Source organism: Adiantum capillus-veneris, chromosome 19 (genome assembly GCF_014529385.1).
Source record: "Adiantum capillus-veneris isolate H3 chromosome 19, ASM1452938v2, whole genome shotgun sequence".
Classification (NCBI taxonomy): Eukaryota; Viridiplantae; Streptophyta; class Polypodiopsida; order Polypodiales; family Pteridaceae; genus Adiantum; species Adiantum capillus-veneris.
This window is the reverse complement of record NC_140949.1, coordinates 123,460,615-123,485,497: the sequence shown is the minus strand read 5'-3', so window position 1 is coordinate 123,485,497 and position 24,883 is coordinate 123,460,615. Positions and strand designations below refer to the sequence as shown.

At 44.2% G+C, this 24,883-nt stretch overlaps 3 pseudogenes; all 3 read left to right on the top strand.

Moving 5' to 3' along the window:
* Positions 1–2,694: 2,694 nt before the first annotated feature.
* LOC147434789 (large ribosomal subunit protein uL15x pseudogene) lies at positions 2,695–3,108 on the top strand (annotated as a pseudogene).
* Positions 3,109–3,519: 411 nt separating this feature from the next.
* On the top strand, positions 3,520–4,376 carry LOC147434788 (large ribosomal subunit protein uL15x-like; annotated as a pseudogene).
* A 15,002-nt stretch (positions 4,377–19,378) lies between these two features.
* Positions 19,379–24,426, top strand: LOC147434787 (aspartic proteinase nepenthesin-2-like; annotated as a pseudogene).
* Positions 24,427–24,883: the final 457 nt, after the last annotated feature.

Genomic DNA, 24,883 nt, shown 5'->3' with positions numbered 1-24,883 from the left:
CACAATGCAATTATGAGAGTAGCCAGCAAGTAGGCCTCTCTAATCTTAGAACAAAAAAAAATGTTGCAGAGTCATCGACTTTTGTAAGATGAAAAGTAAACAATGTAAACTGTGAAGAATTTTAAGATCGTGAAGCATATGGAAGGTCGAACGTGTTCCAAGTTAACCTTACCGGATATTTTTGGAGACGTTGAGACCTCTCAAAGACTCTGCACAATGTGAAGTAGCAAAATTGGCCAACTATGAAGGTCGAGATATTGATGCCATGATAGAGTGAGCAAAGTGAGAGTGTAGGTGAGGCCAAAGTGCAGGGCAGGTCTCTAGCCAGCAAATGTCATTGGATGAGTGACTGATCTATTGGGTAATAGCTTCTCCATTGATGGAACCTGAGAACACATTGATGCAATGTTGGAGAAGGCAAGGTTGATTTTACATACAGAGGACAACAAGAGTGAGATTACATCTATGAGGGAGATGAAAAAATTCTACTAAAAAGATTGTAAGATACAACATGTAAAAGTTATAGCTACACGGTCCAACCATAGTTATGGCAGTCCTGCTCACTCAATTGATGCTAGTGCTTGCGAGGTATGGTGTGAGCTAGAGAAGGTGGGGGCATGTCCTCTTTGGTTCGTTTTCTGAATTATTTTAAAAGAACATATATAAGCTAGCATAAGCATTTAGATGAAAAAGGGAGCATTTAGACAAAAATGGGCCTTTGGAAGGTAAAGAGCCTGAAATAGAACCACAAAAGGTAGGCTATTGCGCCCATCTTCTCACTGTCGACGGGTTGAAGAAGGTGTAGGGAATGGTCTCCTACTGACCATTCCTGTTAATCATGGGTGACCGACAGAGGCCGGGAACCCTGATTACATTGGGAACGGTCTGTAGGCGACCATTCCCGGCCTTCAAGCATCGGGGGAAGGGAGGCCAAACTAACGTACTGGGTTGATTATTCAGCAGTGTACAGCCCTGGCATCTGGCGCAAATTTTCCTCAAGAACCCACTGAGTCTTGATTGTGCACCATCTGTCCGATTCTGTAGTCCCTGAGTGCTCTTGAATTGCAGATCAGTCATGCAATGACTGGCAAGCGTAATGGGCAATGATTGGAGGAGACAATCCCTTGGAACGGGTGACAATGAGTAAATTGAGGGGATTATGAGCGCTGATGTGTTGGCAGTTGAGCGCATTCCCACTGCTGAACTGGACTAACCTGATTAGTGGAATGGCAAGAGCTTTCCACGTGCTAACTTGTTAGACATCTGTGACGAACGGTTGGTTAGATTCCACAATTTGCAGACGCCCTAATTGGATGGCTAGGATCTTCAGCCCCCCCGACCTTGAAGGAAGGAGAAGGAAGCAAGTTTCGCTGCATCCACATAGCAACGAAGAGTATGTGTGCACATTCTCAAGAATATGACCGCGACTATTTTTTGGGCTTTTAACCAACTATTTTAAAATGGCACGATATTAAGTTGACTGCTCACCCGTCTTTTAGACTATTTTTCTCTATTTTTGAGGCAGAATTTCTCCTTTTCGCCTTGCTTTTAACCGGCATTTTGGATATTAAGCTGACTACTCACTCCTCTCTCTCTTTCTCTCTCTCTCTCTCTCTCTCTCTCTCTCTCTCTCTCTCTCTCTCTCTCTCTCTCTCTCTCTCTCTCTCTCTCTCTCTCTCTCAAAACTCAACTCTTTCAAGGAGCGCGCGCCGGCGCGCGCTCCTTGAAAGAGTTGAGTTTTGAGAGACAGAGAGAGAGCGCGCTGAGTTTTGAGAGAGAGAGAGCGCGCGCCGGCGCGCGCTCCTTGAAAGAGTTGAGTTTTGAGAGAGAGAGAGAGAGAGAGAGAGAGAGAGAGAGAGAGAGAGAGAGAGAGAGAGAGAGAGAGAGAGAGAGAGAGAGAGAGAGAGAGAGAGAGAGAGAGATGCTCTGTTGGAGAGCAACTTGGTCAATACTCACTCGTCATCTATGGAGGAATCAATCCCATGCAGAGTGCCCCATACTATATGCTTATTCAGTCGCGCAGCAGGGACAGCCACGATTTACACTTCCCGAGCAAGCACAACCACATTATCTTGGGGTCCCGCTATTGCAACCACAATTTTCAGGTGTTCGTTCATAGTATCCGAGTGCTGGCCAGCATGCTCAGTCTCAATATCATGCCACCCAGCTACCTCAGACGCAATATCCAGGTGCTCAACAGGCTCGTCCTCAGTACATTGGCCCACAACCGCCCGCAATATCTAGGTGCTCAACACGCTCGTCCTCAGTACATTGGCCCACAACAGGGCGGTGGTTATATCTCGGGGTGCTTGCCATCGTGGCAAGCAACCCCCAGCCGGTTGCCAGTCAAGTTGCCAGTCAAACTGAGTGGGCAAAAACCGGTTGACTAAAACAGAGGTCAACGCGGAGTTGACACGTCTCAAAACGGTCACCTGAGCGATGGCTGCCTGAGCCTTTACCACTACACCCCCACGCACGCACTTGAGAGATGCTGCTTGCCCCTGCATTTAATGCTATCTGAGGTGCTCGCCCACCCTAAAAGGTGTCTGACCGGCTGTGTCGGTCACCTGAATCTACACGGCTGTGTCGGTCACTTGAATCTACACGGGAGCAAGCACCCGGATACTTAGCATTTGTCCAACGACAGCAGCAACGAACTCAGCCAAGTGGTGGTTCGAGAGTAGGAAGTCCGCCATGACGACCAGGTTGAAGAAGAACAGGAAGAAGAGAGGTCACATTAGTGAAGGCCATGGAAGAATTGGCAAACACAAAAAGCATCCCGGAGGTCGTGGTAATGCAGGAGGTATGCACCACCATTGCATTCTGTTCCACAAATATCACCCTAGGTACTTTGGGAAGGTAGGTATGCGCTACTTCCACAACACAATGAACAAGTTCCACTGTCCCATTGTGAATGTGGATCATCTCTTCTCGCTTCTGTCCGACTCTGCGAAATCTGCTCCGAAACGAAAGGGGCCCTTGCTGGATGTCACACCGTTCGGGTACTTCAAGGTGCTGGATGTCACACCGTTCGGGTACTTCAAGCATGCTCAGTCTCAATATCATGCCACCCAACTACCTCAGACGCAATATCCAGGTGCTCAATAGGCTCGTCCTCAGTACATTGGCCCACAACAGGGTGGTGGTTATATCTCGGGGTGCTTGCCATCGTGGCAAGCAAACCTCAGCCGGTTGCCAGTCAAGTTGCCAGTCAAACTGAATGGGCAAAAACCGGTTGACTAAAACAGAGGTCAACGCGGAGTTGACACGTCTCAAAACGGTCACCTGAGCGATGGCTACCTGAGCCTTTACCACTACGCCCCCACGCACGCACTTGAGAGATGCTTCTTGCCCCTGCATTTAATGCTATCTGAGGTGCTCGCCCACCCCAAAAGGTGCCTGACCGGCTGTGTCGGTCTCCTGAATCTACACGGAGCAAGCGCTCGGATACTTAACATTTGCCCCACGACAGCAGCAACGAACTCAGCCAAGTGGCGGTTCGAGAGTAGGAAGTCCGCCATGACGACCAGGGTGAAGAAGAACAGGAAGAAGAGAGGTCACATCAGTGAAGGCCATGGAAGAATTGGCAAACACAAAAAGCATCCCGGAGGTCGTGGTAATGCAGGAGGTATGCACCACCATCGCATTCTGTTCGACAAATATCACCCTAGGTACTTTGGGAAGGTAGGTATGCGCTACTTCCACAACATAATGAACAAGTTCCACTGTCCCATTGTGAATGTGGATCATCTCTTCTTGCTTCTGCCCGACTCTGCGAAATCTGCTCCGGAACGAAAGGGGCCCTTGCTGGATGTCACACCGTTCGGGTACTTCAAGGTGCTAGGTAAAGGCAATGCTCCCCCCACTCCTCTAGTCATTAAAGCCAATTTCTTCTCTAAGATTGCGGAGAAGAAGATCAAAGAGGCTGATGGTCAGATCTTCCCTTCTATTAACGTGTAGGCGGATGACAATGCTTCTTTTGCTTCTCAATTTAGTTGTAAAGGATTTTTGTATAAGGATTTGCAGAGATGTCCCCTTCCAAAGGGATCTTGCTACGCCAGAAAATCCGCCTCCTCAATATGGCTACAGTAGAATTCTCAGTTTTTTACATTGATGGAGAAAAGGGCATCTTACGAATATATAGAGGCTCATACTGCAGCTCCCCCTCCCCCGCTGATGCCTGTGCGACATTGCCAGGGACATAGCGATGAACATGAGAAGCACCATCAATATCAACACTGTGACTGTCTCTATACTCAAGGCTGTTTCTGTCATAAAAGCTAAAATAGTATTGCAAAGCGCTAATGGGGGCATCTCCAGGTCAAGAGACAGTCTGTAGTAAAGGTGTATCAAGTGACCTCATGGGAACAATTTAGAGATAGTAAGCCTAGCGACGATTGAATGTAGCCTACTTTCCCTTTATGAGAGAGAGAGAGAGAGAGAGAGAGAGAGAGAGAGAGAGAGAGAGAGAGAGAGAGAGAGAGAGAGAGAGAGAGAGATGGCCACGACGAAGAGGAAGCAAAAGTAGTTGCAGCATAAGCAGTCATGACGGTAAGCGTCGTAATGGTGGATGTAACAAGCATGGAAGAGGACACACCAACCCCATCAGATGCTCCAATGGTGGGCTATGTGTGCCCAAGGACAAGGTTGTCAAGTGGTTTCTTGTAAGAAATATTGTTGAACAAGCTGTTGTGCGAGATATGCAAGATGCTTGCCTTTATGATGGGTACACACTTCCCAAGCTTTACGCCAAAATAAAGTACTGTGTTTCATGTGTCATTCACTCACGTTGTCTATGTGAGATCCCGTACAACGATAAGATTTCGAGAGACACCACAGAGGTTTAGATGCAAGGAGCATATGCAGAACCAGAATCAGCGTACCAATGTTCGTACTGTTAGGAAATAGACAGGTGTCTAATTAATGCATAAGCCAGTAGAGGAAGAAGGCTCATGAATTTTGACTTCTATCATAGAGCTCTTAGAAGACGCATGCTACGAGCATTTCCACTGTGGTTGAAGCCAACAGTTGGATAGACATTGAGTGAATTTTGAGTCTTTTGAACGGGCTTGTATCTGATGTTTTGGAAATGTCTTTCTAAAGTCTTTTCCAAGAGAGAGAGAGAGAGAGAGAGAGAGAGAGAGAGAGAGAGAGAGAGAGAGAGTCCGACTTGCTTTTGAGACTCTAAGTGCATGATAGAGAGAAGCCTTGCAAGTGAACAAGACACGACACTCAAAATTCACTAAACTCGGTCGCTAAGAGTGAGTGACCAGTGCTCGAAAAAAACTTTTTTTCCAAAAACTTGTCAAACCTACATGTTAGAAACAACTGAGGTAAATTGACTAAATTTGAAGGTTTTTATACCAATTTATACTAATTTTTTTCAAATTTTGGAGGTTTCTCACCAACTATAAAATTTAGAGGTAAATCTCAAAATTTGTAGGTGGGGTTACACTAAACCTAGGTTTTTTTCGAGCACTGTGAGTGACTTATATAGGTGGAACTGAGTCTGAGAGGAGCGAGAGATAGCGTAATTTGCTAGATTGGTTGAGAGCATGCACACCCCTTCCATGCAGAGCTCGCTGCCAGTGGCGGAGTCATGCCCACTTTTGTGGAATTCTAGAAGAAGGTGGAGGTAGGGAATGCTGAACAAGGGCATCAGTGCATCAAAGTCATTTTTGATGCACGACCAAAAAGGTTGGTTTTTTAGAAAAGATTCCTCTGTTGTGATCTCGCAACTGTGGAAGACGAACCTCATTCTCTCTCTCTCTCTCTCTCTCTCTCTCTCTCTCTCTCTCTCTCTCTCTCTCTCTCTAAAGGCATTGGAATGAAGGACACGGTAGTAATAGCCCATGGTCCCTCCAAAGTAGTTGGTATACTGCATGCAATGCCTTCACAAAGCAGCCTACGTCACATGGCACTTAAGCAAGCAAAGGATATCTTTCAAGTTCAAGAGCTACCTATGCATTATGACGGACATGTGGCATTTGAGTTACTATCTCTTGGTTTATTTGTGCCCGAAATTATGACAATTGCAACATGTGAATTCACCATGGAGAATAAGTTTGCACAAATAGAGTTTTGGAATATGCTCAAGAAGATGGTTCGGAAGCAAGGAAAAGACTTGTATCAATGTGTGTGTGAACACATTAAAGGAAGAATATGGCTCTTTTGTTTGAGACTATTGTAATGTGTGTGAACACATTAAAGGAAGAGTATGGCTCAAACTATTTGAGATGCAACATGGTTACTTTGCTACACTATACTCTATAGAGTAACTATTGAGATCTTGATCTAATATTTTACATTGCTTATGCTCGCTCGGTTTCTTGTTCGCTCGGAAGTACTCGCTCGAGGATTGGGATTCCTCAGTGGGCCCCACCTATGCATCTTCTGTGTGGCTCCAGAGGGGGTCTCAACTTGTGTGTCTTGTCCTTCAAGGAATCTTTGAAGTGTTACATTCACATGCTTATGTATTTTATCCTCCAAATATCTTATTTTATGGAAAAAGACCAAGATTACCTCTTTTCACTTGATTCACTTATTTACCATCTCTTCTTGCAGTGTAGTTGTGAGATGATTTTTTACTGTTTTCCCTATAACTTTTGACCTGTAACTCGGATTGACATGCTTCAAAAAGCCAAATTGGCCTACTAAAAGAGCTTGACTTGGTTTTGGAATTTTCTCCACGCCCTTAGGTAGGGATTTCCAAATTGGGATGGTCCAAGAAGCTTTGGATCTTCCTTTTCATAAAGTCTTCTAGTAGGCCCTTCACTCTTGTATGTATCCAAGAAGGAATGCATTATTGAAGGGTTATATTATTAAATAAATGTGAAAATAAGAAAATAATTTATATATGGTAGGGTATAGATGAGATATTATAAGAAATATACAAATGTTTTTCCCCCAGAAAAAAGAGGCACAATCATTGATACTTCTCTTGCAGTACTTTCTAATAGTAATGTACATTTATATTACTTCAAAGGTAAATACTAAGGTATGGTAGAAAGCTTTTATTTATGCATATGAGTATTATATGAAGTATACTTATGCGTCAAAAAGTCACAAGATAAATCGTTTAATGCCCGTTCCCACTATATACGTGCCACAGCACGACAACGTGTTTGTGATCACATTAATGGAATCCCTCGATGTTGCTATAGTTGGAATCTTCCAACACTTACCTCAAGGTACAACTGATTTAGTATACATATGATGATTGGGATAACCCTCTCATTTTACAACGATCTATTTATCAAAGGAAGCAAAGAAAAAGACAAAGATGAAAATTTCCCAGGGAGTCCACTTTGTAGAAATTGCATATAGCACTCGTGAACAAGAGGTATTTAAATAATCCCTTACTTGTATATTTTCAAGTATTATATGTACCTCTTGTGTATGCATTTTTTGTAAAACACAACTAGCCCTTATATATAAAAAATTTCACTTTCTCAATTAAAAAGACGTTTATGTATGTACATTTTTTTGTAAATGTACCTAATTATACATCCATTATTTTGTTCACACGTGATATCTTACATAATTCCTAGTGGGCGCCTTGAGGAAAATTTGGATTTGATGAGGTGTCATAAGCTTGTAGTAAACCGTACAGCAAGTGGTGAGAGGATGTTATTTAGGCTTGAGAAAGTTAACCTTACCTTTTCAACGAAAAAGCAGCTTGTACTTGGAGTCAAATGTGTGGTCCTCATGATAAAAAGCCTTGTTGTTATCATATACATGTGGCAGTGATGTGTGTGAACCCCGGAGCGGTCACTTTTTAGAATGTGTATGCTATCACATGAGTTAACTGAAGAGGATTATTAAAAGATCAAAATGTATACATATAGAGGGGGGTGGGGGTTTTTTAAATAGGCATGTAGTGTAAATATAGTATGTATATTGAGGTATTATTAATAACCTCTTGATCACACATGATATAAGAAGCTTTTGATAAGTGACCGCCCCGGGGTGTGAACACACTAGGACCGTCGGGGAATTTTTTCCCTCTTTAGGAGGTTTTTTCCCCCGTGCATTGTATACATCACTCTAGGGCTATCTATTTTTCCATTGCACACTAAGTAATACACTCTCAGTTGTGTGGCTTGAGCTTCCTTTGTCTTCTCCAAGCAGTGTGCGTTTCTCTGCAACCCTAATTCCAACAATTGGTATCAGAGCAGATTGTGTCCTCCCGGGCTCAGTCACCAACAGCTCCAGTACACGCCTTGCTCACTTTCTACGATTTCTGTGAGCTTTGGCAAGCGTTCGCAGGTCGACAAAAAGTTTGGGCTAAGTTTGCTCAGATTTTTTATTCGGGCTCATTTCAGCCTCCATTTCCACTACAAGTAGTACTGCATAGGCTATTTCGTCATTTTGTATTGTCAGTGCCGATTTTTTGCATAAGAGGTGCGTTATAGTCTTCTACGGTCTGTGCTATATAGCACGTGTTGTTCCCTCTTTGTTTCTTCTCTTTTTGGGTAGTTTTCACATCGGGTGCAGCATTTACCATGGCTGCAACAACATAGATGTGTTCAAGATGTTTGCTACTGAGGACAGATTGGATGGGGACAATTACCCTATGTGGGCTCACATGATGCAACATGTTCTTATGTCAAAGGGCATCTGAAATATTGTGCAGGGCATTGATGTATGTCCTGGTTCTGAGGATGCAGGCAATGTTGCAGGTCTTACTGCAAGGATTGCTGCTATTAGAGTTGTTTTGCATATGGCAGAACAATCTTGTTGGGATGTAAAGGATGCACAGGCTCATGCATTGATTGCATTGTCTTTGAAGCACACAATTGTTCCTCACATTTGTTCAGCAAAATTTGCAAAACAAGCTTGGGATATTTTGGTTGGTCTTTATGCAAGTCACAATCCAAATTTTGCCTAAAGTGAAACGCAAACCGGATGGTGAGATCGATCGCCATAAGGCTCGACTTGTGGCAAAGGGTTATGCACAACAAAAAGGCATAGATTATGAAGAGACTTTCTCTCCCACTTGTCGTATGACTACTGTGCGTTTTCTATGTGCACTGGCAGCTCATTTTGGTTGGGATGTACATCAATTAGACATTGTTACTGCTCTCTTGAATGGTGACATATTTGAAGAAGTTTATGTAACGCAGCCTCGCGGTTTTGTCAAGAAAGGACAAGAGGACAGTGTGCAGATGTAAGTATAATTTAAATGGGTTGAAGCAATCTCCTCGTGCTAGGTATGAGAAAGCTGATACTCGCGGGTCAAACAAGGCTTTCGTAACAGTCTAGCAGAAAGCACATTGTATGTAAAACGTGAGGGTGATGTACTTCTCATCATGGTTCTTTATGTCAATGATTTGCTTATCACTAGACCAAATGAGAGACATATTGCTGAATTTAAGGCTGATTTGAATGCTACTTTCAAGATGAAAGATTTGGGGCTGTTGCATCATTACTTGGGTATATAGTTTAAGCAGTGTGATGGTGGTATTGCATTCTGTCAGAAAAGTTACATACAGACATTGCTATGTAAGTTTGGACTTGAGGATTGCAAACCTATTGCCACTCCCATGGAAACAGGTTTGAAGTTGATTCTACATGATGCTGGTGATCCTGTTGAGGTCACTCTTTACCAAATTGCTGGCTGCCTCATTTATGTATGTACACGAGGCTCGATATTCAGTTTGCAGTCTCACAGGTCAGCAGATTTATGCATAGCCCAGGGTCTAAGCATTGGCAGGCTGTCAAGATGATTTTCCATTACCTTAGTGGCACTTTACATCTTGGCTTGTTTTATCCCAAGGGCGGATCATTGCCGCCAGATTTACATGCTTTTTCGAACTCAGATTGGGCTGGTTGTTTTGACACGAGAGTGTCCACTAGTGGTTTTTGTCTCATGCTTGGTAGTTCATGTATATCATGGTTGATCAAGAATCAACCTACTGTGGCCACTTCTAGTTGTGAGGCTGAGTACAGGGTAGTCTTCACAGCTACGGTTGAGTGTGTATGGCTCAAACGCCTTATGGCTGATTTGGGTGTTGGACACGACACTGCCAGCACTATCTATACTGACAGCCAGAGCGCATTCCCAATTGCAAGGAACCCATTTTTTCATGCTCGCACAAAGCACATTGAGGTGCATTACCACAATGTCAGGGAGAGGCTCTCAGCATGAGAGATTAGCTTGGCTTATGTGCCAACACAGGACAACCTTGCGGATCTTTTCACAAAGGCATTGTCTCGTGAGAAGCGAGAAGCTTTGTGCAAAGCTTTGGGCTTGCTCCCCTTTGTAGGCATGGCACTTCCCTTTACTCATGTGCCACCTCGTGTTCACCGCATCACTTCATGGGGGATTTGTTACCATATACATGTGGTAGTGATGTGTGTGAACACACTAGGACCGCCGGAAAAAATTTTCCCTCTTTAGGAGGTTTTTCCCCCCGTGCATTGTATATACGCCCATCACTCTAGGGCTATCTATCTTTTCATTGCACACTAAGTAATACACTCTCAATTATGCGCCTTGAGCTTCCTTCATTTTCTCCAAGCTATGTGCATTTCTCAGCAAACCTAGTTCCAACACTAGTTTCTTTGCTACACTGAATGCAATGCAAAAGACAAAATAGACATGCACACATTTCTAAGGTTCAAAGAATTGTAGGTGGATGTGTTCTATACCTTATTTGAATTCCACGTTATGAGCATGTAGCAAACCCTATTTATTAGATGTTGAGGCAAACTATAAGTTTCCATGGGAAGAAGTACATTAAAGAGCTTTGAGGAAGTTAAAGAAACAGTTTGGGTGTTGTCAGCGCCAACTTTAAGGAAGGTATATACATTAGAGAAAAGACAATACATGACTCTATTTTAGTTCACCTTATAATGATATTTCCTAACCTATGAATGTGAGAGTGCATACAAGTCCTATAGAAACTGGACAAACAATAGTGCAAGATAATGAAGTATATAAAATATGAGGTGAGACTTGAAGTTACGGTTCTAATTTTCTATTGATGAGATTATCCCCCTTATCAAGGCCTTATCTTATAAAAGGATTGGAGGGGAATTGAACTCAGGCCCCTCAGCGAGCAGCATTTCAAATCCTCAAGCCTAACCACATGCACCATGTCGAGCTGCGATTGCAGTCGATTCAGCAAACTAAAAAACAAATGCAGCCACCTCTGCTCAATGCTTTGTCTTCGCCTCAACATTCGGCTTCGTATCTTGTTTGTTGCAGCCCTCTCCCCCCCCCCCCCCCCCCCCCCTCTGTGTTGCTGATTCGTCGCTGAGCTTGAGGCCACCCAGGCTGGCTCCCCTCCTTGCCTCTACTCGCTGGTCGTTCGTCTTTACCTTCGCAGCATCTTCAAAAGATTCTGATTTATGTATCATTTTTTGAAATCGTAGGTGCATACTCCACAAGTAAAGGAATAATTCTAAGCAGTGGTTAGAGCATTGAAGTGTGACTAGGGGTATGTGATATAGACTTCCATATAGTGGTGAAAACTAATTGTTTTTGTCTTTTTGGAATGACCATAAGCTATCCTTAACTCCTGACATGCTATGCTACAATGAATAACTTGGAATAAGCCTTTGAATATAGAGTCTAAGCTTATACATTAGGAAGAGAATGGAGTTTAGGAGTCAAACCTCTAGGATTAACAAAGAAATCAATGATAGCTTTTGAATTCAAACAAGCAAAACGAGAAACACTACAAGAGGTACTTAATAGTAGCGACGTTTGTAGTGCGACGCTCAAACATGAAAAACCATGACGTCGCTATAAGCGTCGTTATGTTATAAGTATAGCGACGTCTATAGCGATGCCGCCAGGGATAAAAGACATAATCGAGAGCGTTCAAAAACTCAAATCTCAGATCTGAGGTTTCGACGCGCGCTCAAGCAAGCAAGGTAACACGCGCTCTTCCTCTCTCTCTCTCTTTCTTCTCCTTACACACACACACACACACACATATATACACACACACACGAGGAGAGGAAGGAGAGCCAAGTATGCTCCTTCCCTCTCTTGACTCTCATGTTCCCTTCCCCTCTTTCTCTCTCCCTCTCTCTCTCTCTCTCACACACACACACATTGTGTTTTTGAGAGAGAGAGAGAGAGAGAGAGAGAGAGAGAGAGAGCACAAGCATAAACAAAAAACGCACACACACATCATAAACAAAGAATGCACACACACATTGAGAGAGGAAAAGAGAGAGAGAGAGAGAGCATGCATAAACCAAAAACGCACACACACATTGAGAGAGGAAAAGAGAGAGAGAGAGAGAGAGAGAGAGAGAGAGAGAGAGAGAGAGAGAGAGAAGAAGAAGAGAGTCTTAACATCGTAGGAAACTATCCCAAGAGACCTTAAAGATCTAGTCGACAGGAGTTGAACTCAAGACCTGTTATGCATGAGGGAAATGGCATAACCAATCTATCACACTTCGGTGATAGAAAAGCTATACCATTTTTCTCCTTCTTTTATTGGCGTGCATGCACACCCACACACACACCCCCCCTAGAAGAAGAGAGTTTAATCTAACGTCGTAGGAAACTAATTAAAGAGACCTAAAGATCTAGCCGACGAGGCGTTGAACTCAAAACCTGTTATTCAAGAGGAAAATGGCATAATCAATCTACCACACTTGGGTGATAGAAAGGTTATACCATTCTTCTCTTTTTATTGGCACACACACACACACACACAAGAAGAAGAGAGTTTTAACGTCATGGGAAACTATCCCAAAAGACGTTAAAGATTAGGTTAGATGTAGATTTATGTTAAATTAGATTTAGGTTTATTAGGTTAAATTAGATTAGATTTAGGTTTACTTTTAATTAGATTTAGGTTTATTTACGTTAAATTTAGATTTACGTTATATTAGATTAGATTTACATTTATTAATTTACGTTTATTTATGTTAGATTTAGATTTACGTTATATTAGATTAGATTTGGGTTTATTTATGTTATTTACCTGTTATGGAAGAGGGAATTGGCATAACCAATCTACCACACTTGGGTGATAGAAAGGTTATACCATTTTATTATTTTTATCGTTTAAGATAAGGTTAAATTTAGATTTTCGTGTAGGCGCAACTCAGAGAGCCGCCGACGCTTGTCAAAAATGGCGAGAAAATTTCCTGCGCTCACAGCCTCGACAGTCCATGCGGACCAACAATTTCACCTGCATGTTCGACTGCTGCTACCATACAATAAGCCATCATGATCAGCTAATGGAAGAGAAAATTGAGCCTACACAAAAATTAGTGATGCAAGATGACGATTCCAAGGGTCACACACACACACACACACCACATCCCGTCAAATCTAGAGTAAGAATTAAGTGCCTTGAGCAGACATCAGCTACATTGCAAGAATGGCGTACCTGCATGCTACAAACAAAGATCTACTGTGAAAAGATATTAAGATGCTGTGAAATGCTACAGCTAGAGAAGAGGCAAAGGGGTTTTGTCCACTACATGCAGTATCATGTACACGTGGGTGTGTAGATTTCTTGTACCCACAAATATAGGCATTGACCAATAAAGACGAGATTATAACCCGGTGGTTCTGATCTCCGTGCACCTCTAGACCGAGGTGTGCGGGGATTGGACATGACTAGAGAATGTGAGGTAGTTTACAGTGTGAACAAAGAGAGAGAGAGAGAGAGAGAGAGAGAGAGAGAGAGAGAGAGAGAGAGAGAGAGAGAGAGAGATAAGACGAAGAATGCCAATAGAAGATTAAATTTGTTGTCTAAGTTATAAGATTTTTACCCTCATTATGAGTAGTGATGAGGATGTGGGGCCGTCCAACCGAAACACCTATCTCTCAACGAGGATCTAAAGTCCTTGTAATCATTGCAAGCATGCTGTGCGACGGACAAGACGCATTTCTTTGCAGCACGTTCACGAATTTGGCGAGTTCGATCCATCTATTATAGATCGAGTTGTTGCCAATTATAACTCGTCGGACTCTGACGCTGGCCAACAGGCAGCAATCTTGCAACCCAATAGACGTGTTCGCAGGCACTTTGGTCAAGCATCATATGTGAGGCCACAAGATGTAGCCTCTAACAGCTCGGGGGATGATCATGCAGACCACATTCCCAACGAGGCAATGTTTGAGCCCGAGATTGATAAAATGATCGAGACGATCATGGATTCAGAAAGGCTTATCTATGATGATATGAAAAGTGAAGCCGATACGCCATTGTATAATGGAGCACCTGTGTCTAGATTGAAAGCGCTCCTGCTTCTTCTCAACATGCAGACAAAGTTTGGATGGAGTGACACTAGCATCACAGTGCTTTTCAGGTGATCTATTACAATTAGTTTACTTTAATAAAACTGTAAATGTATATTGATCTGATAGATTTCTACACAATTGTACCGTATTTTTATGTTGTGTAGATTTCTCAAAGAGCACATACTACCAGTTGATAATGTGATGCCAGATTCCCGAGAGGAAGCAAGAAAGATTTTGCAAAACTTATTACAATTCGATCCACGCTTGTCCTAATGACTGCATTCTTTTCAGAGGGGAATACATAGACATGAAGAAGTGTCCGAAATGTGATTCCGAAAGATATCGAGTAGATCTTCACAAAACAAAAATTCCGCAAAAGGTTTTGCGACATTTTCCTCTGCTTCCTCGCATCAATAATTTCTTCGAATGTAAGTCCATGGCCGCCCTAGCATCATGGCATGAGGAGAATAAATATTCGGATGGTGTGCTACGGATTCCTGCAGATTATGTAGCCTGGAAACATATAGATGGAACATGGTCGGATTTTGTCAGGGAAGCTCGAAATTTGCGCTTAGGCCTAGCTATGGATGGCGTAAATCCATTTGGTCAAAGATCAACATCTTACAGTGTATGGCCCGTTGTCATCGTCAACTACAACATTCCCCCGTGGTTGACTACGAAGAAGGGGCACCTATGGCTAAGCTTGATTGTGCCGGGCCGATATAAAGTGAAGAATATGGATGTGTATCTTCATCCACTATTGGAAGAGATACAACAATTGTGGATTGACATAGAAGTGGTGGATATGAGCCGACACACAGGTCGACGGAATGATTTGATCAGAGGCATTCTAATGTGGACCATGCATGACTATCCCGGACTAAAAGAATGCTCAGGTGATCTATTTACACTCCTCACTCAAACAGTGTAAATCTTGGTTTTTCTCAAGCTGATCTATTATCATGTGTATACATGTAGCGCTTCAAACAAGTGGATATAGAGCATGTGTCACATGTGGACCTAGACTGAATGCACGTAGGGCGCCCTCATTGAAGAAGCAAATCTACGAAGGTCATCAAGCGTATCTTCCAGAGAATCATGTCTTACGTGACGGATTTTTGGGAAGAGAGCCACCGAGGATGTCTGCACAAGCATGGTTAGAGCAGAAGGAGATGTGTGATGACGGATTGCCCCCAGGGATGAAGAGACTATCTCTATGGTACGAGTTACCATATTGGCCCCGACTCATGATCAATCACTTGCTCGATCCAATGCACATATTCAAGAATGTGGGTAATCTACTATGGGACCATCTGACCGGCAAGAAAGATACTTTGGGAGCCAGAGTTGACCTTAGAAATGTGGATCATATGGAACAATATTGGCCGCAAACAGCGTCCGATGGATCGATAAAACTCCCTAAAGCACCATGGATTTTCACAGGAGCCCAAGAACATAAATTAAAAGAGACCATTCGATCTTTGCGGACCCCCAATGGCGTAATGCACTCGCTCCGAACGTGTTTTACTAAAGAAGGAAAGCTTACCGGTTTGAAGTCACATGACTGGCATAAAATGTGTCAAGTATGTTCATAGTGGAGTATATCATAGTGGGAATTGTGTAACAAATTCGTGTGTGGACTTTAATATCATTGCTGCACGTGTTTTGCAGTTTATTTTACCGGTTGCCATTGAGGGATGTTTTTCTCTTGACATCCGTAACACAATCTACAAACTTGCGAAGTTGGTGCAATGGATCTCACAAAAGGAGATCAACGTAGACTCCATACCATTCGCCAAACTAAACGTTGCGGAGGTTGTGTGCATATTTCAGAAACATTTTCCTACTACCATGGTAACCATTCAGGTGCATCTTCTTGTTCACATAGTTGATGAGGTGGAAATAGCTGGCACAGTACATTCCAGATGGATGTTCTTTTTAAAACGTTTCATGAAAACGCTCAAGGGATATGTGCGTCAGAAGGCACGTCCGGAGGGTAGCATGGCAGAAGGTTGGCTAGTATCAGAGTCCCTAGTGTACATTGGAGAGTGGCTAGACGGATTTGATAAAGCCCGGGACATGCTATGGCGAACCATAGATGATGAGCGCATATTTGGGATTGTAATGTGCAGTCTCGGTGTTGAGAAGAAGATGACGGAAGATCTAGAGGCTAAAATCAACCGATTTTGCATGCTTCACAATCCAGTTATGCAGAAGTGGATTTCACAATATGAGGATGCAAAGCAAGAGCGACAAAGGGCACGAATCGAGTGGAGACGGGGAAGACGACCACCGATGCACTATACGACGGGTCTGGAGAGCCTACCAACATTCATGAGCTTAAGATGGTTGCACAACCCATTGAAAAGCGCACAATACTGCGGTGAAGAAGTGACTGAGGAAGAGTGGGAGTACTCTTGGGGTTGCGCGACCAACGTAAGTTTGCAATGTACGACTAGTAACTTTATAGATGTTTGAACGGCCACTCATAATCTTCGTTGGTTGTAGTATAAGTCATACACAGCAGCATGGTGTAAAGGTCAACATTTTTAGGGTGGAACGGATCGACAAAAAGCTTCTTACTCAAGATTGTGGAATCATGGCAAAATTTGAACAATTTAGTCGACGACGGTCCTCTGATGCTGATCCTGTGGTGGCGAAACTCACTTACTTTGGCACGCTACAAGAGATTTTGAGGATCGATTATAGAGGATTTTTTGTCAACTTGTTCGACGTGCAATGGTTTAAGATAATCATGGTGGGTCGCAACGCTACTGTGCGTAGAGGAGAGTCTGGTTTTCTTGAGGTGGATTCAACTAAGAAATGGACTGACCTAAGAGACACTTTCGTACTACCCGAGCATTGTGAACAAGTAAGTATGTAAATAGTTAACATCCCATTTTAGAATTTATGTGCTTGGAAGCTCTCATGTAAGTTATGTGGCTCTGGCATGTGATATTTCATCCTACAAAGTCTGCATCAAACTGGTGGTACGTCATAGAGGTAGCCCCTCGTGTGCACGGACGTATGAAGGCTACCATGTGCCAATCACAGCGGCATCATTGGAGGAGATCGGAGAAGATGCTCAGTCAAAAGCCGTGGAGGTGGTGCCAGATGAACATCAAGCTGCTACTCTCTATGGGGTGCATGCAGAGGATCTACAAAATGAAACAGAGGACATCTGTTTAAACGGAGAGCTCTATATAGATATAGGAAGTTATGTTGAGCTATGCGAGGATGAGAGAGAGATCTCTTAAAGCCATAAATATTGTATTTGAACAATTTTGCTCCGTTTTGTAAATTCAGAGTTATGCACTTGCCTCTTCCATCACTCAAGTTGAATAGAAGAAGAACGCTTTCTGTTGCTGCTAGCCTTTGAACATTCCAAAGCTACAAGCACCTTCAAGTTCTTGTAGGATTCTCCTATTTGAACAATTGTCTCATTGCGTCATTGTATTTATATCACTACAACACTAAATGAAGATATCGACGCGTATATATCGACGGCCATGCTTTTCCACGCGTATATCGATGACATTAGCGGGCGTCGCTATACACGTCGCAGTGTGCATCGATATACGCGTGGAAAGGCTTTTATTTGCCACGCGTATATCGACACGTATAGCGACGCAAAAAAAATTGAGGAAAAAAAGCGAAACTCGCGTGCAGGGGCCATTTTTGCCTGCTCGGGTCTTGGCCGAAACCTGCTACGCAGATATTATGTCCATCTCCACCCTCCCCAACCCCTCTCTCTCTCTCTCTCTCTCTCTCTCTCTCTCTCTCTACCTCTACATCGTGTGTGTGTGTGTGTGTGTAGGAAAGAGAGAGAGAGAGAGAGAGAGAGAGAGAGAGAGAGAGAGAGAGAGAGAGAGAGAGAGAGAGAGAGAGAGAGACGGTGTGTGTGTGTGTAGGAAGGAGGGAGAGAGAGAGAGAGAGAGAGAGAGAGAGAGAGAGAGAGAGAGAGAGAGCGGTGTGTGTGTGTGTGTGTAGAGGAAAGAGAGAGAGAGAGAGAGAGAGAGAGAGAGAGAGAGGTGTGTGTATGTGTGTGTGTGTAGGAAATAGAGAGAGAGAGAGAGAGAGAGAGAGAGAGAGAGAGAGAGAGAGAGAGCGTTGTGTGTGTGTGTAGGAAAGAGAGAGAGAGAGAGGTGTGTGTGTGTGTGTGTAGGAAAGAGAGAGAGAGAGAGAGAGAGAGAGAGAGAGAGAGAGAGAGAAATGTGTGTGTGTGTGTGTGTGTAGGAAAGAGAGAGAGAGAGAGAGAGAAATGTGTGTGTGTGTATGTGTAGGTAATCAAAGAGAGAGAGAGAGAGAGAGAGAGAGAGAGAGAGAGAGAGAGAATTAATGTATGCTTAGGAAATTAAAATTAAAGAAAAAAAATTAAAGAGAGAAATGAAATGAAATGTTATATTAATGTCTTCGAAAGGCCAAAGTGACCTATGAGAGATGAGACAAGAAAGTTACAATGTGATGGATCTGATACAAAGTCAAAGTAAGAAGATGACAAAATAAAATATTATGGAATCCTAAACTGTTGGGTGTGGACTAAACAGCTAAACGAACCTCGGAGTGCATGCCACAATATACATAATGCGAAGTGATTCATGCCCATTGCCACTCCCGTGTACATACCTTACTAAGGGTCTGGTTTTTGTCAAATGCAAACAAAAAAAACTTACATTGCTCTCAAGCTTGCTCATTCAACATATTCCTATGTTTGAAAGTATTATGCCTTCTCGGATGCACCACAAACTTCTTGAAAGCAATGCGGTGTACTTTTCTAGTTGTCTTTGTGAGAACTCCAAACTATAACAATATCAAGAGTCTTTTTTGCAGACTAAAACTCTTGTTGAGGTGAAAACTCTAACAAGGTCCAAAACTAGAGATCACCTCAAAAATATACAATGGGTTCATGGGGGTGTGGAACCAGAAAAGGTTTTCACACTTCCTCGTATGGGGAACGGGCTCTTTTGCTATTATTTATTTTGAGGGTTTCAACATTATGAGTTAAATATTGCTTAAGAAGGACCACATACGTAGCTAGGTTTAGTTGGGGGCAAGGGAATGGGCAGTCCATTGTCGCAACCACACATAGCTTCAACTACACCTAGCTTCATGTGCAATTCCTCTTGAATAGTCGCTATGAAGTTGTCATAATGAAAGTGTGAGGACTACAATGAGTCAATAGCTCTCATGGTCTTGATATCACATTACTATTTGACACAAAATGTTTAAGGAAGGGATCTATCGTTGAATTTGGGCATCATAGATCATCAGTGATATGCCCCATTAGATGATTGAGGTGAACTAGGAGTAAAAAATGAAATGGGAGGAATTGGGAGTACCCCTAATTCACTCTCAAGGGGTGTGTATCAAAAGATATTAGCATCATGTGCGATCAAACCCTCAATTTCGATTCTCCCGAGTGTAGTCCGAAGTAGGGGTTATCAACTGCATGAAAATGGAAAAATCAACTAATAAATGCGATATATCCCTTGTGGAAAGAAACCAAAGCTAAAGGCGTCAGGTTCATGCGCATGGGCAGCAACCACAATGGCAGGTGGTAGAAGCAGTGGTGGACAGTGATGGTTGTTGAGAGCTGCAACGGGAAACGAACGACGTCGAGGGGGGAGGGTGCATCCAGCTTTGTGTGAGGAGACAAACCTTATTTTTGTAAGCATGGCTTCGCCGTAGTATTAGCTCCACATGGTTGCTCGAGAAACGAACGATGAGGGGGGAGGTTGCATCCTGCTTTGTGTGAGGAGCCAAACCATTTTTTTAAAAGCACGGCTTCGCCATAGTAGCAGCTGATCCACATGGTTGCTCGAGTTTTTACGGGAGTTCTCTTGGAATGTTCTTAAGTTTGATGTGTGAGTTAGAATCCATGCTCCTACTTCTAGAGTGGTCATGGGAGTAGTTCTCGTGAAATGTTCTGAAGTTTGGTGTGCGAGTTCTAATACATAGTCCTCCTCCTCCTTTTGTAAGGGAAAGAGAGAATTGAGTGGCAAGGTTGGGACGGGAGGAATATGGGGCAAAGAGCTAGTATGTCCTAAGTGGTTCATTTTCAACGATTTTGAATGGACGCCTGGTTAGAACTATAGATGATGATCTGGTACCAAATAGTGACGCGGTGCGTTGTCACTGTTGTTTACAAAATCTAGGGACTTTAGGGCAGTTCATTGTTGAAATCTATGCTGCAAAACGGGCGGCACAAAGAATCATGCAGTACATTCCATACATATGCGCCCGGCCCAGCATATAAATCGACAATTCGTGATCATAGCAAATTTCAAAAGCAATGAGGCTTCTCTTCTGCCAGCACGCTCTTCTGCTGGCGTTGCTTTCATGCTCGTTACTAGCACTTGCACCATACATATGCGCCCGGCCCAGCATATAAATCGACAATTCGTGATCATAGCAAATTTCAAAAGCAATGAGGCTTCTCTTTTGCCAGCACGCTCTTCTGCTGGCGTTGCTTTCATGCTCGTTACTAGCACTTGCACCATCTACCTCAGTGCACGCAGTAAAGAAACGACCGGTCAGACTGGGAGTGAGTCATATTTTCGATGCACACTCGCCTCTCCGCCCGGCCGGTTGCGATGATGACTGCGCATCACGGCTGCGAATGAAGCGAATTGGTGAGGCAAGGGAGGCACGCCGCCGGATGTATGAAGCTACCATCCGGGCATATGCAGCTTCCGGCCGGACATCTCTGCATAGCAATGAGAGTGTGGTTGCTAATGCCACGTCGACCGGTGGCCGCCTGGACTCCATCCCCTGGGGAGACGTCAACACCGGCTTCTTTTCCGGCGGCCAGGTGTCAGAGTATTACGTCGAGCTCAGCATTGGCTCAGCGTCACAGCCGGTTCTGATGTCAATAGACACCGGCAGCGATCTCGCTTGGGTGCAATGCCAGCCCTGTGAGCAATGCTATGCTCAGAGTTTCCCCATCTTCGACCCTAAACAGTCCCCGGGCTTCGTTATGACCAACGACCAAGACTCCTACTGCAACTCCGTGCAGGACATCGAAACCAATATCGGCGGCGGGGCCGACGACAGCCTCTGCATATATCAGAACGGCTTTTGTTGTTTAGACAATTTGTTGTTTACAAAATCGAGGGGCTTTAGGGCAGTTTATTGTCGAAATCTATGCTGCAAAACGGGCGGCAGAAAGAATCGTGCAGTACATTCCATACATATGCTCCCGGGAATTCTGTATAAATCGGCAATTCGTGATCATAGCAAATTTGATTAAGAGCAATGGGGTTTCAGCACGCTTTCATGCTTTCATGCTCGTTACTAGCACTTGCAATATTTACTAGTGGTGCACCAGCTACCTCATTGCAAGCAGTAAACAAACGACCAGTCAGATTGGGAGTGAGCCATATTTTCGATGCACACTCTCCTCTCCGCCCGGCCGGTTGCGATGATGACTGCGCATCACGGCTCCGAATGAAGCGAATCGGTGAGGCAAGGGAGGCACGCCGCCGGATGTATGACGCTGCCGTCCGGGCACGCCGCGCATCTCTGCACAGCAATGACAGTGTGGTTGCTAATGCCACGTCGACCGGTGGCCGCCTGGACTCCATACCCTGGGGAGAAGTCAACACGGCTTCTTCTCCGGCGGCCAGGTGTCAGAGTATTACGTCGAGCTCAGCATTGGCTCAGCGTCACAGCCGGTTCTGATGTCAATAGACACCGGCAGCGATCTCGCTTGGGTGCAATGCCAGCCCTGTGATCAATGCTATGCTCAGAGTTTCCCCATCTTCGACCCCAAACAGTCCCCAGGCTTCGTTATGACCAACAACCAAGACTCCTACTGCAACTCCGTGCAGGCCATCGAAACCATCGGCCGCGGGGCCGACGATAGCCTCTGCGACTATCAGACCGGCTACGCCGACGGCACTTCCACCTTCGGCTATATAGCCAAGGATCAGTTTAACTTCTGGGATGCCGGTGCTGGATCGGACGGAGTGACTGTCAGTGTGCCTGGCATGGGGTTCGGCTGCGGGACCAAGAACACTTACGGCGTCCAGACGGTGGTGTCCGGCGTGCTGGGCATGGGATTCGGCCGTGCTCTTTCCATGGGCGAGCAGTTCTTGGCGCTCAACGGGGTCAGCCCCGCCTTTGCTTTCTGCTTCGCTCCCATCTTCTCCGACCCAAACTCCGGTTGGCTCATGTTTGGTGACGGAGCACTTCCGCGTGAGTATTCGTGTCCACTATTCTTTTTTCTTCCACCATTTAAAAAGCTTTTGTCACATTCTAGGAGGATTGGACTCCCTGAGTGGGGCATGCAACTTAGTAGATAGGTGGTCTCTCCCAAGGAGTAGAGAGGGAGGGACCATGTTAGCTGGGTGCGGTGCGGTCGGAGGCAATGGAATGCCAGTCCAAGGTTGGGATCATCACTCCCTAGCCCCAACCACACATAGCAGATTTGTGTCCTCTCCTTTATGGTAGCTCATGACGTTGAAAGTAAGAGGGAGGGACCACATACCTAGGTGTGGTTGGAGGCAAAGGATTGCCAATCCAAGGTGGGGTTTATCACTCCCTTGTCCCAAGCCGCACCTACCACTACGAATGCAGCCCCCCTCGAGCACCAACTCATAATCTTGAAAACTATGGGGAGCCACAATTGCCTGAGCAAGGACCAGGTCGTGTGGCCCTGATGTCTAGTCTACCGCCCGATCACCAGTCATTGGTTCTTTTCTCTCTACCAATCTAATCGTGGTAGCTAAGAGCCTCAAAACGGGCAGAGCCTTGTAGGTTTCCCTCAAAACCAAGTCGGAACTAGTCCCTTGCACAATTGACTTTTGGGGCCCTCTCGAATAGCAAGAAACTGCTCAAGGTTTGTCTCATCGCTCAATCAAATCAAGCATTTATCTCCATAGCCATCGGTTTCCTTAATCGACAAATAGAGCTGGAAAACTCTATAGTTGTCCCAAGGCGACGAGGCTCTAAATATTCAAAAGCTTCCCCCAAATAGATGCAACTAATATCATTGTATTGTTTAAAAAAGAAATTTCTTGTTTAGGTAGTTTTCCTATAGCACTAGAATTGTCATGCCACCCATAGACAGGAAGTATAGATGTATTCTAGGATAAGCTCCTAGTTTGTGACTTATCTTAACATCATGAGCTTTTACTAGGGAAGCAATCTCTATCTAGTTAGGTGTGGTTGGGGGCAAGGGATCACCCGATTGATGGGGGCATCGGCAAATCGTGTGTGTGTGTGTATGTGCATACGCGTGCACGCGTGCCCGTGGATGCCTATGTACACACACACACATGTGCACGAGCGTGCACTCGTACTCGTGCATGTGCTTGCGTGCTAACACTTACACACACATGATTGTGTGTGTGTGCGTGCACACGTGCCTACATGCACACACATGTGCACGAGCGTGCACTCGTACATGTGCACGTGCACGTGCCTGTGTTGCTAACACTTAAATATGCATGAGGTACACGACGTTGCTCTTGAGCATAATATTACATTATTTATACATGAGTTGAGATATTGTATATGTAAGCATCATTTCTCTTTTCTTTGCAGCATCTGATTATCCCAGTACGCCACTTCTGCAAGATGAAGGGTTTAGCGTGTACTTTTACGTTGAGCTGGTGGACTTTGTGATTGGTGACCAAAGGGTGGGCGTCCCTGCAGATGTATTTGACATCGACTCAGATGATCAAACTGGTGGTGTCATTGTGGATGTAGGGGACATTGTCTCCATCATCACCACTGATGCTTACGCTCCCTTTCGTGCTGCATGGATCAATGCTGTTATTGATATCCTTGGTGAGCCTGGTGTTCCCGGCCCCGATGGCCTTGATACTTGTTGGGACTACCCCAATGTTGTTGGTCTCCCTTCCATTGGCTTCCTTTTTAGCAACGGCAACGTCCTCCGGCTTTCACCTGAAGCCACCCAACTCATCTTTATTGACGACAACAATGTTCGACGCATGTGTTGGCCATTCCTACAGAAGAGTGAAGAGAGCAGCACCTTCGCATCCATGGTCATTGGTGCTGTTAGCTTGCATTCAACTGAGGTTATCTTTGACACCGAGAATAATATCTTTGCTTGGAATCCACGACAATGCTAACAAGTAGACATGCATGATAAGGCCTAAACAAATAAACAAATAAGAAGGCGTTAAGACTATATGGAAATCCTAGAACATATATATGAGTAGAAGCTATTCTTTTGTTTATGTTGATCTATTCGCTATCAAGACTATTCAAAGGCCACAAGTTCTTTACCAACTTTACGTTTCTACACATACTGTCGATTTTATTCAAGAACGCATTTGTTGCATTTAAATTAATGTAAACTAGTGGGTTTGTGCACTAAGATCCTTAGTAACAAACATAGATGGAAGCCACGAAAACTTTTAAGCCACTAATTAATGGGAACAAAGCAAAGTATGTTGCCTCAATTTTGTAGGCAGGACAAATTAGAGGGTATCTCATGGAGATACCCTTCAAAAAGCGAAGCAAAATCAAATTGCAGTGACGTGGAGGTGCACACAGAGAGAGAGAGAGAGAGAGGGAGGGAGGGAGGGGGGCGCGTGTCAGTACGTATTGAGAGAGAGCGAGCTGGGATATTTTCTTTTGTTGAGGCGGAGAGTTTTGTCTGCGTCGTAGAGTGAAGCCAGGGGTGGACGCAAC